The sequence below is a fragment of the Diuraphis noxia genome, unplaced genomic scaffold, assembly GCF_037042655.1.
Source record: "Diuraphis noxia isolate RWA-SAM2 unplaced genomic scaffold, SU_Dnox_SAM2 contig0001, whole genome shotgun sequence".
NCBI classification, from domain to species: domain Eukaryota; kingdom Metazoa; phylum Arthropoda; class Insecta; order Hemiptera; family Aphididae; genus Diuraphis; species Diuraphis noxia.
Window position 1 is genome coordinate 47908322 of NW_028301711.1, and position 15240 is coordinate 47923561.

General features: G+C 24.7%; 1 long non-coding RNA gene across 6 annotated transcripts in view; it reads right to left on the reverse strand.

Annotated features, from left to right (window-relative positions):
- Window positions 1-8019: 8019 nt before the first annotated feature.
- LOC149060798 (uncharacterized) overlaps window positions 8020-15240 on the reverse strand; it is a 57612-nt gene continuing 50391 nt past the window's right edge. For 4 of the 6 annotated variants that reach the window (XR_016189467.1, XR_016189468.1, XR_016189469.1 and 1 more), the window contains 7 exons: window positions 14957-15053; window positions 13966-14062; window positions 12974-13070; window positions 11983-12079; window positions 10000-10096; window positions 9008-9104; window positions 8020-8110 (listed from right to left, as the gene is read on the reverse strand). This is a non-coding gene — a long non-coding RNA (uncharacterized LOC149060798). Of the gene's footprint in view, window positions 8111-9007; window positions 9105-9999; window positions 10097-10990; window positions 11088-11982; window positions 12080-12973; window positions 13071-13965; window positions 14063-14956; window positions 15054-15240 lie in introns of all 6 variants that reach the window. The other 2 variants (XR_016189466.1, XR_016189470.1) reach the window with 2 other exon arrangements.

Consider the following 15240-nt stretch of genomic DNA (forward strand, 5'->3'; position numbering starts at 1 on the left):
TATCGGCATGCATCGGTACAGGCGGTAGGTACAGTCTATTATAAAATACTGAAACGGAAATGGACGTCATGCCGTTACCTAAATGTATACAAACGAGAAAAAGAAGAAAACCTATAAGAGGTGCCATTCACTTGTATTTTGTAATTCATGGAAATTTGGAATTATGTTGTTTATTATTCTGGTCTGTTTACGGATAAATTTCGGCCAGACGTATTGTTTACATGGAAGACCGATATATTTCGGTTCGATAATCCACTGCATACGAATTCTGTCACGTATAATAAAAAGGTATAAAAATATATAAATGTATAATACTACTACAATTGTCTCCTGATGGGTTCTCTTAGCCATACACACTGTGTATACGACCCCAAAAAAAAAATTATAAATAAATGCTGGCTTAGTTTTGATACTTAACGGAATGTCAGAAAATACCATGAAAATAAGATATCAAGAACAAAAGTTATTCACTTTAATAATAGATGTCCCGTTCAAAGATAATAATTGTTTACCAAAGTGGCCAGCTGAAGAAAACAAGGTTGCACATCACTGCTCTATACTCTGTACGTTAGTTCGTTTTCGTTACATTTAACCCGTGTGGAAGTCGTGTTAAAAATTAAGTTCCTGCCTTACCTATAGATGTCACCAAGAGTTTCAGATAATTTTTCGTATCATAGAACCACTTCCGGCAACATTTATCTTTTCATTAGTAGCACAACTATTTTACACTTTTATTAGTGGGAGCACCACCAAAAATTCCCCAAAAAGTAACCCGATGGAGCTTTGTTCTCACATCAATATTAATAAAAGTAATTATTTTTACTGCGTTTAATCTTTTTATTGGGTACTGTTGAAATATTAATTTTAATCTTAAAATATAATTTAATTGATACCATGTAGAATTTTCACAGTATTGACATACTGTAGATTAGCTATATATAGTCAATAGTCATACATTTATAAGGAAAGCAATAATACAGAGGTGTCAGGTGACCTATTTTCAATATTGTGAGTATAAATGACAGTTAGAAATATTAGGTATCTGGTATAGTATAATACAGCGTCCTCACTAGGATTTTAGAAAGAGCTAAATGTTATTTTTGAAAATCACTTGCAAGCCGCTTATATATATATTTTTTCATATTTATATTTATATTTACAATCTATATAAAATATGTTAACAATTAGTACAATAAATGGAGTGAAGGAGTGATACATAAGAGGGCTTGGTTGGTTTGATTAAAGAAACTGTTCAATAATAGTATTTGATGCTTACGTTATTAATAATAATAATTAAAAATATAAAAATAATAATACTTTTTAATTCCCAAGTACATACTTAATTAATAGATGTATGAAAATAGATGATCTGTAGTTCTTTTAATTTTTTCAAAATTTATATACCTATTTATTTTTGTCTACATCAACATATGTGTTTTCTATAAAAACTACTAAAAGTAAATTTTAAACATACTTCCTGAAGTTTAGTTGTAATTTCGAAAAATTTGTTGTAATTAATAATATATGCTTTTTATAGAATCTTTTATGGACCAGCAGCTTTTAAACTTTTTTGTTCGTGGAGCCCTTGGGGCTTAGGGCTCCGCGGAGTGCACAATTTTATCACTGATCTAGATTATTCTCTTTTGGAATCGCTTTTATTATTTAAAATCAGATGTGCCTGAAATATAACAAATATAATGCAAGTATTTCATGGGATTTTCAAAAGTAATTTCTTAACTTTAAAGTCCTTTAAAATTGAAGATTGAAAATCGACTTCTTAAAAAGCATAGATATACATTTTTAAATTTTTATTCATAAATATACTAAAAATTAAATCAAAAATTTTGAGGTATGAATAATTTTTCACCAGTAATTCGTCTAAAACGTATGAATAATATGTATGCTTTGATTCAACTAATCAAATTGGTAGAAAAAAATATGCTTTAATTGTTTCAAAGCAACAATAAATTGACACTAATTCTGAATTAAGTTATTATGAAATAAAATATACAGACATAAATACACTTATGGTATATGTGTATCTATACTTAAATCTAACTTATCTTAATACACAATTTAGAAAAAATGTAATACTTTTAATATTAATAAAATTAGTTTTAAATAATAAATTTGATTTATTTTAAATAATCATGGTTACCTACAATAATTCTTCATTTGAATATTATGTTGTGCTTGAAAATAAGTCTTAATGTATGTTAAATTATATTATATATAATATATGGTGTGATTCCCCTTCAAGCATGCCCCCACAGAATTTTTTCATTTAATAATTAATTTATTGAAATTCTGATTTTTGAAATGTTAAAATATACTAGGACCATATTTTTGAATTAGTTTATTGTAATTTTGAATAGTATTAGTAGGTATGTATCTAACTAATCTCATTGTGTATTTTCAGATGCTAAACAAGCGGTTACATTTTAATTACTACATTCATTATTTGTGCCAACTTCCAAAATGTTATTATCAATACTATGGATGATGAAGGAAAGAAAAACATTGTCAAATTGTCTATAAAAGATTCACAAAACACATTTTAGGTATTTTGTAATACTAATTCTGGCTAAAGAATTCATAGCTAACTGAAATAGTCTTAGATTGCCAATTCAGCCCATTATTTTGCATTTAAAATTAAGCAGCCCATTTTTTAACAATCGGCCAAATAAATGTTGAATAGTCAAAATTATAATTATTGATCATATCATACACAGGCAGTGTTATTGTTACCTAAGTGGTTATAATAATATCATTTTTTTTTTTAACAATTAACAAATGTTCACATACAAAATTTAAGGAAACATTTGTTCACTACTTTTGAAAACACCAAGTTACAATTACTATCAGACTTAATTAGTTATAATATAAAATAATTATATTATTTATGGTTCACATCAATTTTATTTACTTATTAATAATTATAATTTATATTAAATTATTAAATAATGAATTGCCCCGACCGGCCCATAGACTAATCAATCAGCCTCAAAAATGTGGCAGATGCAGCATATGAACCTTCTGATGCACCCGTGCGCACGCCTATGCTCCACTTCAACCAAAAGAGATAATTGTATATTTTGGTACAATTAAATGTAAAGTGTTTACTATACTAAGAGCTATATATGTGTGTTTTAAGATTATAAATATTACATTTATTTAATTTAGAGTACCCAATTGAATCATGTGCTGTATGGCAATTTATACAAAAATATTTGTATAATATTAAAACTATATTTGATAAATCCCACCTCAGTTTAAATCAATTTTTAATTTAGAAGGATTGATAAAATATGAATTTAATTTAATAAATGTATACGTATTTATGATTGAATATTAAATCTATTATTTATTTGTTATTTTTTCATTTAATAATTAATTTATTGAAATTCTGATTTTTGAGATGTTAAAATATACTAGGACCATATCTTTGAATTTGTTTCTTGTAATTTTGTATAGTATTAGTAGGTATGTACCTAACTAATCTCATTGTGTATTTTCAGATGCTAAACAAGCGTATACATTTTAATTACTACATTCATTATTTGTGCAAACTTCCAAAAATGTTACTATGGATGATGAAGGAAAGAAAAACATTGTCAAATTGTCTATAAAAGATTCACAAAACTCTTTTTAGGTATTTTGTAATACTGTAATTCTGGCTAAAGAATTCATAGCTAACTGATATAGTCATAGATTGCCAATTCAGCCCATTATTTTGGTTGTTGGTACTCCACTTCATAGGCGTGCTCAGACTTTCATTGCAGATGCAGCATATAAAATTAAGCAGCCCATTTTTCAACAATTGGCCAAATAAATGTTGAATAGTCAAAATTATAATTATTGATCATATTATACACAGGCAGTGTTATTGTTACCTAAGTGGTTATAATAATATCATTTTTTTTTTAACAATTACCAAATGTTCACATACTAAATTTAAGGAAACATTTGTTCACTACTTTTGAAAACACCAAGTTACAATTAATATCGGACTTTATTAGTTATAATATAAAATAATTATATTATTTAAGGTTCACATCAATTTTATTTACTTATTAATTATTATAATTTATATTAAATTATTAAATAATGAATTGCCCCGACCGGCCCACACACTAATCAATCAGCCCAAAAAATGTGGCAGATGCAGCATATGAACGTTCTGCTGCACCCGTTTGCACGCCTATGGGTGATCCAATATTCATAACACGGTGAACGGTACTTTTTACAATCGAATTATGCTTTACTGTTAATTTAAAATAAACCAATTTTAAACATTAAATATATTAAGAATGTGATACAATAAAATTCACATATTCAGTCATATGCAAAAAGTAAAACATACATTTAGACTTTTTTACTGAATTCTATAGAGCAACCATCAGTGAAATCCTATGGACTTTAAGCAATATGTGATAAAATAAAAAAAATAGTCAAAATATCATAGTCCAAAATTATACAATGGAAATGATGCATTTAAACAAATTTTTATCAAAATAAAATAGTCTATGTATGAGTTCAACTAAATATGTATATATTACTCATCACATGATCTGGGAAGTTAAAATACTTTTAAAAGTACAAGATAAACATTGAAATTACAGTTAAATTGAGAAAAACAATATTTTATAAAAACTCCCATTTTCTTTACAACACCTTACAACTACCAATACAAAAATATGATTAAAAATAAAATAAATTTTGATATGGACAATAATATTCAGGGTAAATGTGAATGAATTTGAAGAGTAATTTACAGAAATTCTAACAAAGCTCATAATAATATTATTTCAAAAATCAACCTGTTTATTTTGATTGTAATTGTACAAGAATTGAATCACATTTTATGTGCCATCAAACATATATAAAAATAATGATCAATATTGAGTTAAAGTGATGGAAGTAACAATGAATCCAAAAGTTTCATCAAAATGTTGTTATTAGATTGAAAGCATTAAATGATTGCAAATAAATTTGAGAAGTTATTTATTATTGAATAACACTCATTATCATTAATACCATGAATTCATCCGCTTTACATAATTGTTGTTGATCCAGCATTTCCATTCATGTTCTTAGTTGAATATCAGATTTGTGATTGACATAAGCGATTGCACTAGAAAAATAATTGTTTTATTATTTTGGTAAGACACTTGAGGGTAAATAATAAATAATACTGTGGTGATCCAATATTCATAACACGGTGAAGGGTACATATTACAATCAAATTATGCTTTACTGTTAATTTAAAATAAACCAATTTTAAACATTAAATATATTAAGAATGTGATACAATAAAATTCACATATTCAGTCATATGCAAAAAGTAAAACATACATTTAGACTTTTTTACTGAATTCTATAGAACAACCATCAGTGAAATCCTATGGACTTTAAGCAATATGTGATAAAATAAAAAAAATAGTCAAAATATCAAAGTCCAAAATTATACAATGGATATGATGCATTTAAACAAATTTTTATCAAAATAAAATAGTCTATGTATGAGTTCAACTAAATGTGTATATATCACTCATCACATGATCTGGGAAGTTAAAATACTTTTAAAAGTACAAGATAAACATTGAAATTACAGTTAAATTGAGAAAAACAATATTTTATAAAAACTCCCATTTTCTTTACAACACCTTACAACTACCAATACAAAAATATGATTAAAAATAAAATAAATTTTGATATGGACAATAATATTCAGGGTAAATGTGAATGAATTTGAAGAGTAATTTACAGAAATTCTAACAAAGCTCATAATAATATTATTTCAAAAATCAACCTGTTTATTTTGATTGTAATTGTACAAGAATTGAATCACATTTTATGTGCCATCAAACATATATAAAAATAATGATCAATATTGAGTTAAAGTGATGGAAGTAACAATAAATCCAAAAGTTTCATCAAAACGTTGTTATTAGATTGAAAGCATTAAATGATTGCAAATAAATTTGAGAAATTATTTATTATTGAATAACACTCATTATCATTAATACCATGAATTCATCCGCTTTACATAATTGTTGTTGATCCAGCATTTCCATTCATGTTCTTAGTTGAATATCAGATTTGTGATTGACATAAGCGATTGCACTAGAAAAATAATTGTTTTATTATTTTGGTAATACACATGAGGGTAAATAATAATTAATACTGTGGTGATCCAATATTCATAACACGGTGAGGAGTACATGTTACAATCAAATTATGCTTTACTGTTATTTTAAAATAAACCAATTTTAAACATCAAATATATTAAGAATGTGATACAATAAAATTCACATATCGAGTCATGTGCAAAAAGTAAAACAAACATTTAGACTTTTTTACTGAATTCTATAGAACAACCATCAGTGAAATCCTATGGACTTTAAGCAATAAGTGATAAAATAAAAAAAATAGTCAAAATATCAAAGTCCAAAATTATACAATGGAAATGATGCATTTAAACAAATTTTTATCAAAATAAAATAGTCTATGTATGAGTTCAACTAAATATGTATATATTACTCATCACATGATCTGGGAAGTTAAAATACTTTTAAAAGTACAAGATAAACATTGAAATTACAGTTAAATTGAGAAAAACAATATTTTATAAAAACTCCCATTTTCTTTACAACACCTTACAACTACCAATACAAAAATATGATTAAAAATAAAATAAATTTTGATATGGACAATAATATTCAGGGTAAATGTGAATGAATTTGAAGAGTAATTTACAGAAATTCTAACAAAGCTCATAATAATATTATTTCAAAAATCAACCTGTTTATTTTGATTGTAATTGTACAAGAATTGAATCACATTTTATGTGCCATTAAACATATATAAAAATAATGATCAATATTGAGTTAAAGTGATGGAAGTAACAATAAATCCAAAAGTTTCATCAAAACGTTGTTATTAGATTGAAAGCATTAAATGATTGCAAATAAATTTGAGAAATTATTTATTATTGAATAACACTCATTATCATTAATACCATGAATTCATCCGCTTTACATAATTGTTGTTGATCCAGCATTTCCATTCATGTTCTTAGTTGAATATCAGATTTGTGATTGACATAAGCGATTGCACTAGAAAAATAATTGTTTTATTATTTTGGTAATACACATGAGGGTAAATAATAATTAATACTGTGGTGATCCAATATTCATAACACGGTGAGGAGTACATGTTACAATCAAATTATGCTTTACTGTTATTTTAAAATAAACCAATTTTAAACATCAAATATATTAAGAATGTGATACAATAAAATTCACATATCGAGTCATATGCAAAAAGTAAAACAAACATTTAGACTTTTTTAGTGAATTCTATAGAACAACCATCAGTGAAATCCTATGGACTTTAAGCAATATGTGATAAAATAAAAAAAATAGTCAAAATATCATAGTCCAAAATTATACAATGGAAATGATGCATTTAAACAAATTTTTATCAAAATAAAATAGTCTATGTAAGAGCTCAACTAAATATGTATATATTACTCATCACATGATCTGGGAAGTTAAAATACTTTTAAAAGTACAAGATAAACATTGAAATTACAATTAAATTTAGAAAAACAATATTTTATAAAAACTCCGCTTATCTTTACAATACCTTACAGCTATTAATAAAAAAATATGATTAAAAATAAAATAAATTTTGATATGGACAATAATATTCAGGGTAAATGTTAATGAATTTGAAGAGTAATTTACAGAAATTCTAACAAAGCTCATAATAATATTATTTCAAAAATCAACCTGTTTATTTTGATTGTAATTGTACAAGAATTGAATCACATTTTATGTGCCATCAAACATATATAAAAATAATGATCAATATTGAGTTAAAGTGATGGAAGTAACAATAAATCCAAAAGTTTCATCAAAATGTTGTTATTAGATTGAAAGCAATAAATGATTGCAAATAAATTTGAGAAGTTATTTATTATTGAATAACACTCATTATCATTAATACCATGAATTCATCCGCTTTACATAATTGTTTTTGATCCAGCATTCCAATTCAGGTTCTTAGTTGAATATCAGATTTGTGATTGACATAAGCGATTGCACTAGAAAAATAATTGTTTTATTATTTTGGTAATACACATGAGGGTAAATAATAATTAATACTGTGGTGATCCAATATTCATAACACGGTGAGGAGTACATGTTACAATCAAATTATGCTTTACTGTTATTTTAAAATAAACCAATTTTAAACATCAAATATATTAAGAATGTGATACAATAAAATTCACATATCCAGTCATATGCAAAAAGTAAAACAAACATTTAGACTTTTTTAGTGAATTCTATAGAACAACCATCAGTGAAATCCTATGGACTTTAAGCAATATGTGATAAAATAAAAAAAAAATAGTCAAAATATCATAGTCCAAAATTATACAATGGAAATGATGCATTTAAACAAATTTTTATCAAAATAAAATAGTCTATGTAAGAGCTCAACTAAATATGTATATATTACTCATCACATGATCTGGGAAGTTAAAATACTTTTAAAAGTACAAGATAAACATTGAAATTACAATTAAATTTAGAAAAACAATATTTTATAAAAACTCCGCTTATCTTTACAATACCTTACAGCTATTAATAAAAAAATATGATTAAAAATAAAATAAATTTTGATATGGACAATAATATTCAGGGTAAATGTTAATGAATTTGAAGAGTAATTTACAGAAATTCTAACAAAGCTCATAATAATATTATTTCAAAAATCAACCTGTTTATTTTGATTGTAATTGTACAAGAATTGAATCACATTTTATGTGCCATCAAACATATATAAAAATAATGATCAATATTGAGTTAAAGTGATGGAAGTAACAATAAATCCAAAAGTTTCATCAAAATGTTGTTATTAGATTGAAAGCAATAAATGATTGCAAATAAATTTGAGAAGTTATTTATTATTGAATAACACTCATTATCATTAATACCATGAATTCATCCGCTTTACATAATTGTTTTTGATCCAGCATTCCCATTCAGGTTCTTAGTTGAATATCAGATTTGTGATTGACATAAGCGATTGCACTAGAAAAATAATTGTTTTATTATTTTGGTAATACACATGAGGGTAAATAATAATTAATACTGTGGTGATCCAATATTCATAACACGGTGAGGAGTACATGTTACAATCAAATTATGCTTTACTGTTAATTTAAAATAAACCAATTTTAAACATTAAATATATTGAGAATGTGATACAATAAAATTCACATATTCAGTCATATGCAAAAATTAAAACATACATTTAGACTTTTTTACTGAATTCTATAGAACAACCATCAGTGAAATCCTATGGACTTTAAGCAATATGTGATAAAATAAAAAAAATAGTCAAAATATCATAGTCCAAAATTATACAATGGAAATGATGCATTTAAACAAATTTTTATCAAAATAAAATAGTCTATGTAAGAGCTCAACTAAATATGTATATATTACTCATCACATGATCTGGGAAGTTAAAATACTTTTAAAAGTACAAGATAAACATTGAAATTACAATTAAATTTAGAAAAACAATATTTTATAAAAACTCCGCTTATCTTTACAATACCTTACAGCTATTAATAAAAAAATATGATTAAAAATAAAATAAATTTTGATATGGACAATAATATTCAGGGTAAATGTTAATGAATTTGAAGAGTAATTTACAGAAATTCTAACAAAGCTCATAATAATATTATTTCAAAAATCAACCTGTTTATTTTGATTGTAATTGTACAAGAATTGAATCACATTTTATGTGCCATCAAACATATATAAAAATAATGATCAATATTGAGTTAAAGTGATGGAAGTAACAATAAATCCAAAAGTTTCATCAAAATGTTGTTATTAGATTGAAAGCAATAAATGATTGCAAATAAATTTGAGAAGTTATTTATTATTGAATAACACTCATTATCATTAATACCATGAATTCATCCGCTTTACATAATTGTTTTTGATCCAGCATTCCCATTCAGGTTCTTAGTTGAATATCAGATTTGTGATTGACATAAGCGATTGCACTAGATAAATAATTGTTTTATTATTTTGGTAATACACATGAGGGTAAATAATAATTAATACTGTGGTGATCCAATATTCATAACACGGTGAGGAGTACATGTTACAATCAAATTATGCTTTACTGTTAATTTAAAATAAACCAATTTTAAACATTAAATATATTCAGAATGTGATACAATAAAATTCACATATTCAGTCATATGCAAAAATTAAAACATACATTTAGACTTTTTTACTGAATTCTATAGAACAACCATCAGTGAAATCCTATGGACTTTAAGCAATAAGTGATAAAATAAAAAAAATAGTCAAAATATCATAGTCCAAAATTATACAATGGAAATGATGCATTTAAACAAATTTTTATCAAAATAAAATAGTCTATGTAAGAGTTCAACTAAATATGTATATATTACTCATCACATGATCTGGGAAGTTAAAATACTTTTAAAAGTACAAGATAAACATTGATATTACAGTTAAATTGAGAAAACAATATTTAATAAAAACTCCGGTTTTCTTTACAATACCTTACAGCTATTAATAAAAAAATATGATTAAAAATAAAATAAATTTTGATATGGACAATAATATTCAGGGTAAATGTGAATGAATTTGAAGAGTAATTTACAGAAATTCTAACAAAGCTCATAATAATATTATTTCAAAAATCAACCTGTTTATTTTGATTGTAATTGTACAAGAATTGAATCACATTTTATGTGCCATCAAACATATATAAAAATAATGATCAATATTGAGTTAAAGTGATGGAAGTAACAATAAATCCAAAAGTTTCATCAAAATTTTGTTATTAGATTGAAAGCAATAAATGATTGCAAATAAATTTGAGAAGTTATTTATTATTGAATAACACTCATTATCATTAATACCATGAATTCATCCGCTTTACATAATTGTTTTTGATCCAGCATTCCCATTCAGGATCTTAGTTGAATATCAGATTTGTGATTGACATAAGCGATTGCACTAGAAAAATAATTGTTTTATTATTTTGGTAATACACATGAGGGTAAATAATAATTAATACTGTGGTGATCCAATATTCATAACACGGAGAGGAGTACATGTTAAAATCAAATTATGCTTTACTGTTAATTTAAAATAAACCAATTTTAAACATTAAATATATTCAGAATGTGATACAATAAAATTCACATATTCAGTCATATGCAAAAAGTAAAACATACATTTAGACTTTTTTACTGAATTCTATAGAGCAACCATCAGTGAAATCCTATGGACTTTAAGCAATATGTGATAAAATAAAAAAAATAGTCAAAATATCATAGTCCAAAATTATACAATGGAAATGATGCATTTAAATAAATTTTTATCAAAATAAAATAGTCTATGTAAGAGCTCAACTAAATATGTATATATTACTCATCACATGATCTGGGAAGTTAAAATACTTTTAAAAGTACAAGATAAACATTGAAATTACAATTAAATTTAGAAAAACAATATTTTATAAAAACTCCGCTTATCTTTACAATACCTTACAGCTATTAATAAAAAAATATGATTAAAAATAAAATAAATTTTGATATGGACAATAATATTCAGGGCAAATGTGAATGAATTTGAAGAGTAATTTACTTTAATTCTAACAAAGCTCATAATAATATTATTTCAAAAATCAACCTGTTTATTTTGATTGTAATTGTACAAGAATTGAATCACATTTTATGTGCCATCAAACATATATAAAAATAATGATCAATATTGAGTTAAAGTGATGGAAGTAACAATAAATCCAAAAGTTTCATCAAAATGTTGTTATTAGATTGAAAGCATTAAATGATTGCAAATAAATTTGAGAAATTATTTATTATTGAATAACAATCATTATCATTAATACCATGAATTCATCCGCTTTACATAATTGTTGTTGATCCAGCATTTCCATTCATGTTCTTAGTTGAATATCATATTTGTGATTGACATAAGCGATTGCACTAGAAAAATAATTGTTTTATTATTTTGGTAATACACATGAGGGTAAATAATAATTAATACTGTGGTGATCCAATATTCATAACACGGTGAGGAGTACATGTTACAATCAAATTATGCTTTACTGTTATTTTAAAATAAACCAATTTTAAACATCAAATATATTAAGAATGTGATACAATAAAATTCACATATCCAGTCATATGCAAAAAGTAAAACAAACATTTAGACTTTTTTACTGAATTCTATAAAACAACCATCAGTGAAATCCTATGGACATTAAGCAATAAGTGATAAAATAAAAAAAATAGTCAAAATATCATAGTCCAAAATTATACAATGGAAATGATGCATTTAAACAAATTTTTATCAAAATAAAATAGTCTATGTAAGAGTTCAACTAAATATGTATATATTACTCATCACATGATCTGGGAAGTTAAAATACTTTTAAAAGTACAAGATAAACATTGATATTACAGTTAAATTGAGAAAACAATATTTAATAAAAACTCCGGTTTTCTTTACAATACCTTACAGCTATTAATAAAAAAATATGATTAAAAATAAAATAAATTTTGATATGGACAATAATATTCAGGGTAAATGTGAATGAATTTGAAGAGTAATTTACAGAAATTCTAACAAAGCTCATAATAATATTATTTCAAAAATCAACCTGTTTATTTTGATTGTAATTGTACAAGAATTGAATCACATTTTATGTGCCATCAAACATATATAAAAATAATGATCAATATTGAGTTAAAGTGATGGAAGTAACAATAAATCCAAAAGTTTCATCAAAATGTTGTTATTAGATTGAAAGCAATAAATGATTGCAAATAAATTTGAGAAGTTATTTATTATAGAATAACACTCATTATCATTAATACCATGAATTCATCCGCTTTACATAATTGTTTTTGATCCAGCATTCCCATTCAGGTTCTTAGTTGAATATCAGATTTGTGATTGACATAAGCGATTGCACTAGAAAAATAATTGTTTTATTATTTTGGTAATACACATGAGGGTAAATAATAATTAATACTGTGGTGATCCAATATTCATAACACGGTGAGGAGTACATGTTACAATCAAATTATGCTTTACTGTTAATTTAAAATAAACCAATTTTAAACATTAAATATATTGAGAATGTGATACAATAAAATTCACATATTCAGTCATATGCAAAAATTAAAACATACATTTAGACTTTTTTACTGAATTCTATAGAACAACCATCAGTGAAATCCTATGGACTTTAAGCAATATGTGATAAAATAAAAAAAATAGTCAAAATATCAAAGTCCAAAATTATACAATGGAAATGATGCATTTAAACAAATTTTTATCAAAATAAAATAGTCTATGTATGAGTTCAACTAAATATGTATATATTACTCATCACATGATCTGGGAAGTTAAAATACTTTTAAAAGTACAAGATAAACATTGAAATTACAGTTAAATTGAGAAAAACAATATTTTATAAAAACTCCGGTTTTCTTTACAATACCTTACAACTACCAATACAAAAATATGATTAAAAATAAAATAAATTTTGATATGGACAATAATATTCAGGGTAAATGTGAATGAATTTGAAGAGTAATTTACAGAAATTCTAACAAAGCTCATAATAATATTATTTCAAAAATCAACCTGTTTATTTTGATTGTAATTGTACAAGAATTGAATCACATTTTATGTGCCATCAAACATATATAAAAATAATGATCAATATTGAGTTAAAGTGATGGAAGTAACAATAAATCCAAAAGTTTCATCAAAACGTTGTTATTAGATTGAAAGCATTAAATGATTGCAAATAAATTTGAGAAATTATTTATTATTGAATAACAATCATTATCATTAATACCATGAATTCATCCGCTTTACATAATTGTTGTTGATCCAGCATTTCCATTCATGTTCTTAGTTGAATATCATATTTGTGATTGACATAAGCGATTGCACTAGAAAAATAATTGTTTTATTATTTTGGTAATACACATGAGGGTAAATAATAATTAATACTGTGGTGATCCAATATTCATAACACGGTGAGGAGTACATGTTACAATCAAATTATGCTTTACTGTTATTTTAAAATAAACCAATTTTAAACATCAAATATATTAAGAATGTGATACAATAAAATTCACATATCCAGTCATATGCAAAAAGTAAAACAAACATTTAGACTTTTTTACTGAATTCTATAAAACAACCATCAGTGAAATCCTATGGACATTAAGCAATAAGTGATAAAATAAAAAAAATAGTCAAAATATCATAGTCCAAAATTATACAATGGAAATGATGCATTTAAACAAATTTTTATCAAAATAAAATAGTCTATGTAAGAGTTCAACTAAATATGTATATATTACTCATCACATGATCTGGGAAGTTAAAATACTTTTAAAAGTACAAGATAAACATTGATATTACAGTTAAATTGAGAAAACAATATTTAATAAAAACTCCGGTTTTCTTTACAATACCTTACAGCTATTAATAAAAAAATATGATTAAAAATAAAATAAATTTTGATATGGACAATAATATTCAGGGTAAATGTGAATGAATTTGAAGAGTAATTTACAGAAATTCTAACAAAGCTCATAATAATATTATTTCAAAAATCAACCTGTTTATTTTGATTGTAATTGTACAAGAATTGAATCACATTTTATGTGCCATCAAACATATATAAAAATAATGATCAATATTGAGTTAAAGTGATGGAAGTAACAATAAATCCAAAAGTTTCATCAAAATGTTGTTATTAGATTGAAAGCAATAAATGATTGCAAATAAATTTGAGAAGTTATTTATTATTGAATAACACTCATTATCATTAATACCATGAATTCATCCGCTTTACATAATTGTTTTTGATCCAGCATTCCCGTTCAGGTTCTTAGTTGAATATCAGATTTGTGATTGACATAAGCGATTGCACTAGAAAAATAATTGTTTTATTATTTTGGTAATACACATGAGGGTAAATAATAATTAATACTGTGGTGATCCAATATTCATAACACGGTGAGGAGTACATGTTACAATCAAATTATGCTTTACTGTTAATTTAAAATAAACCAATTTTAAACATTAAATATATTGAGAATGTGATACAATAAAATTC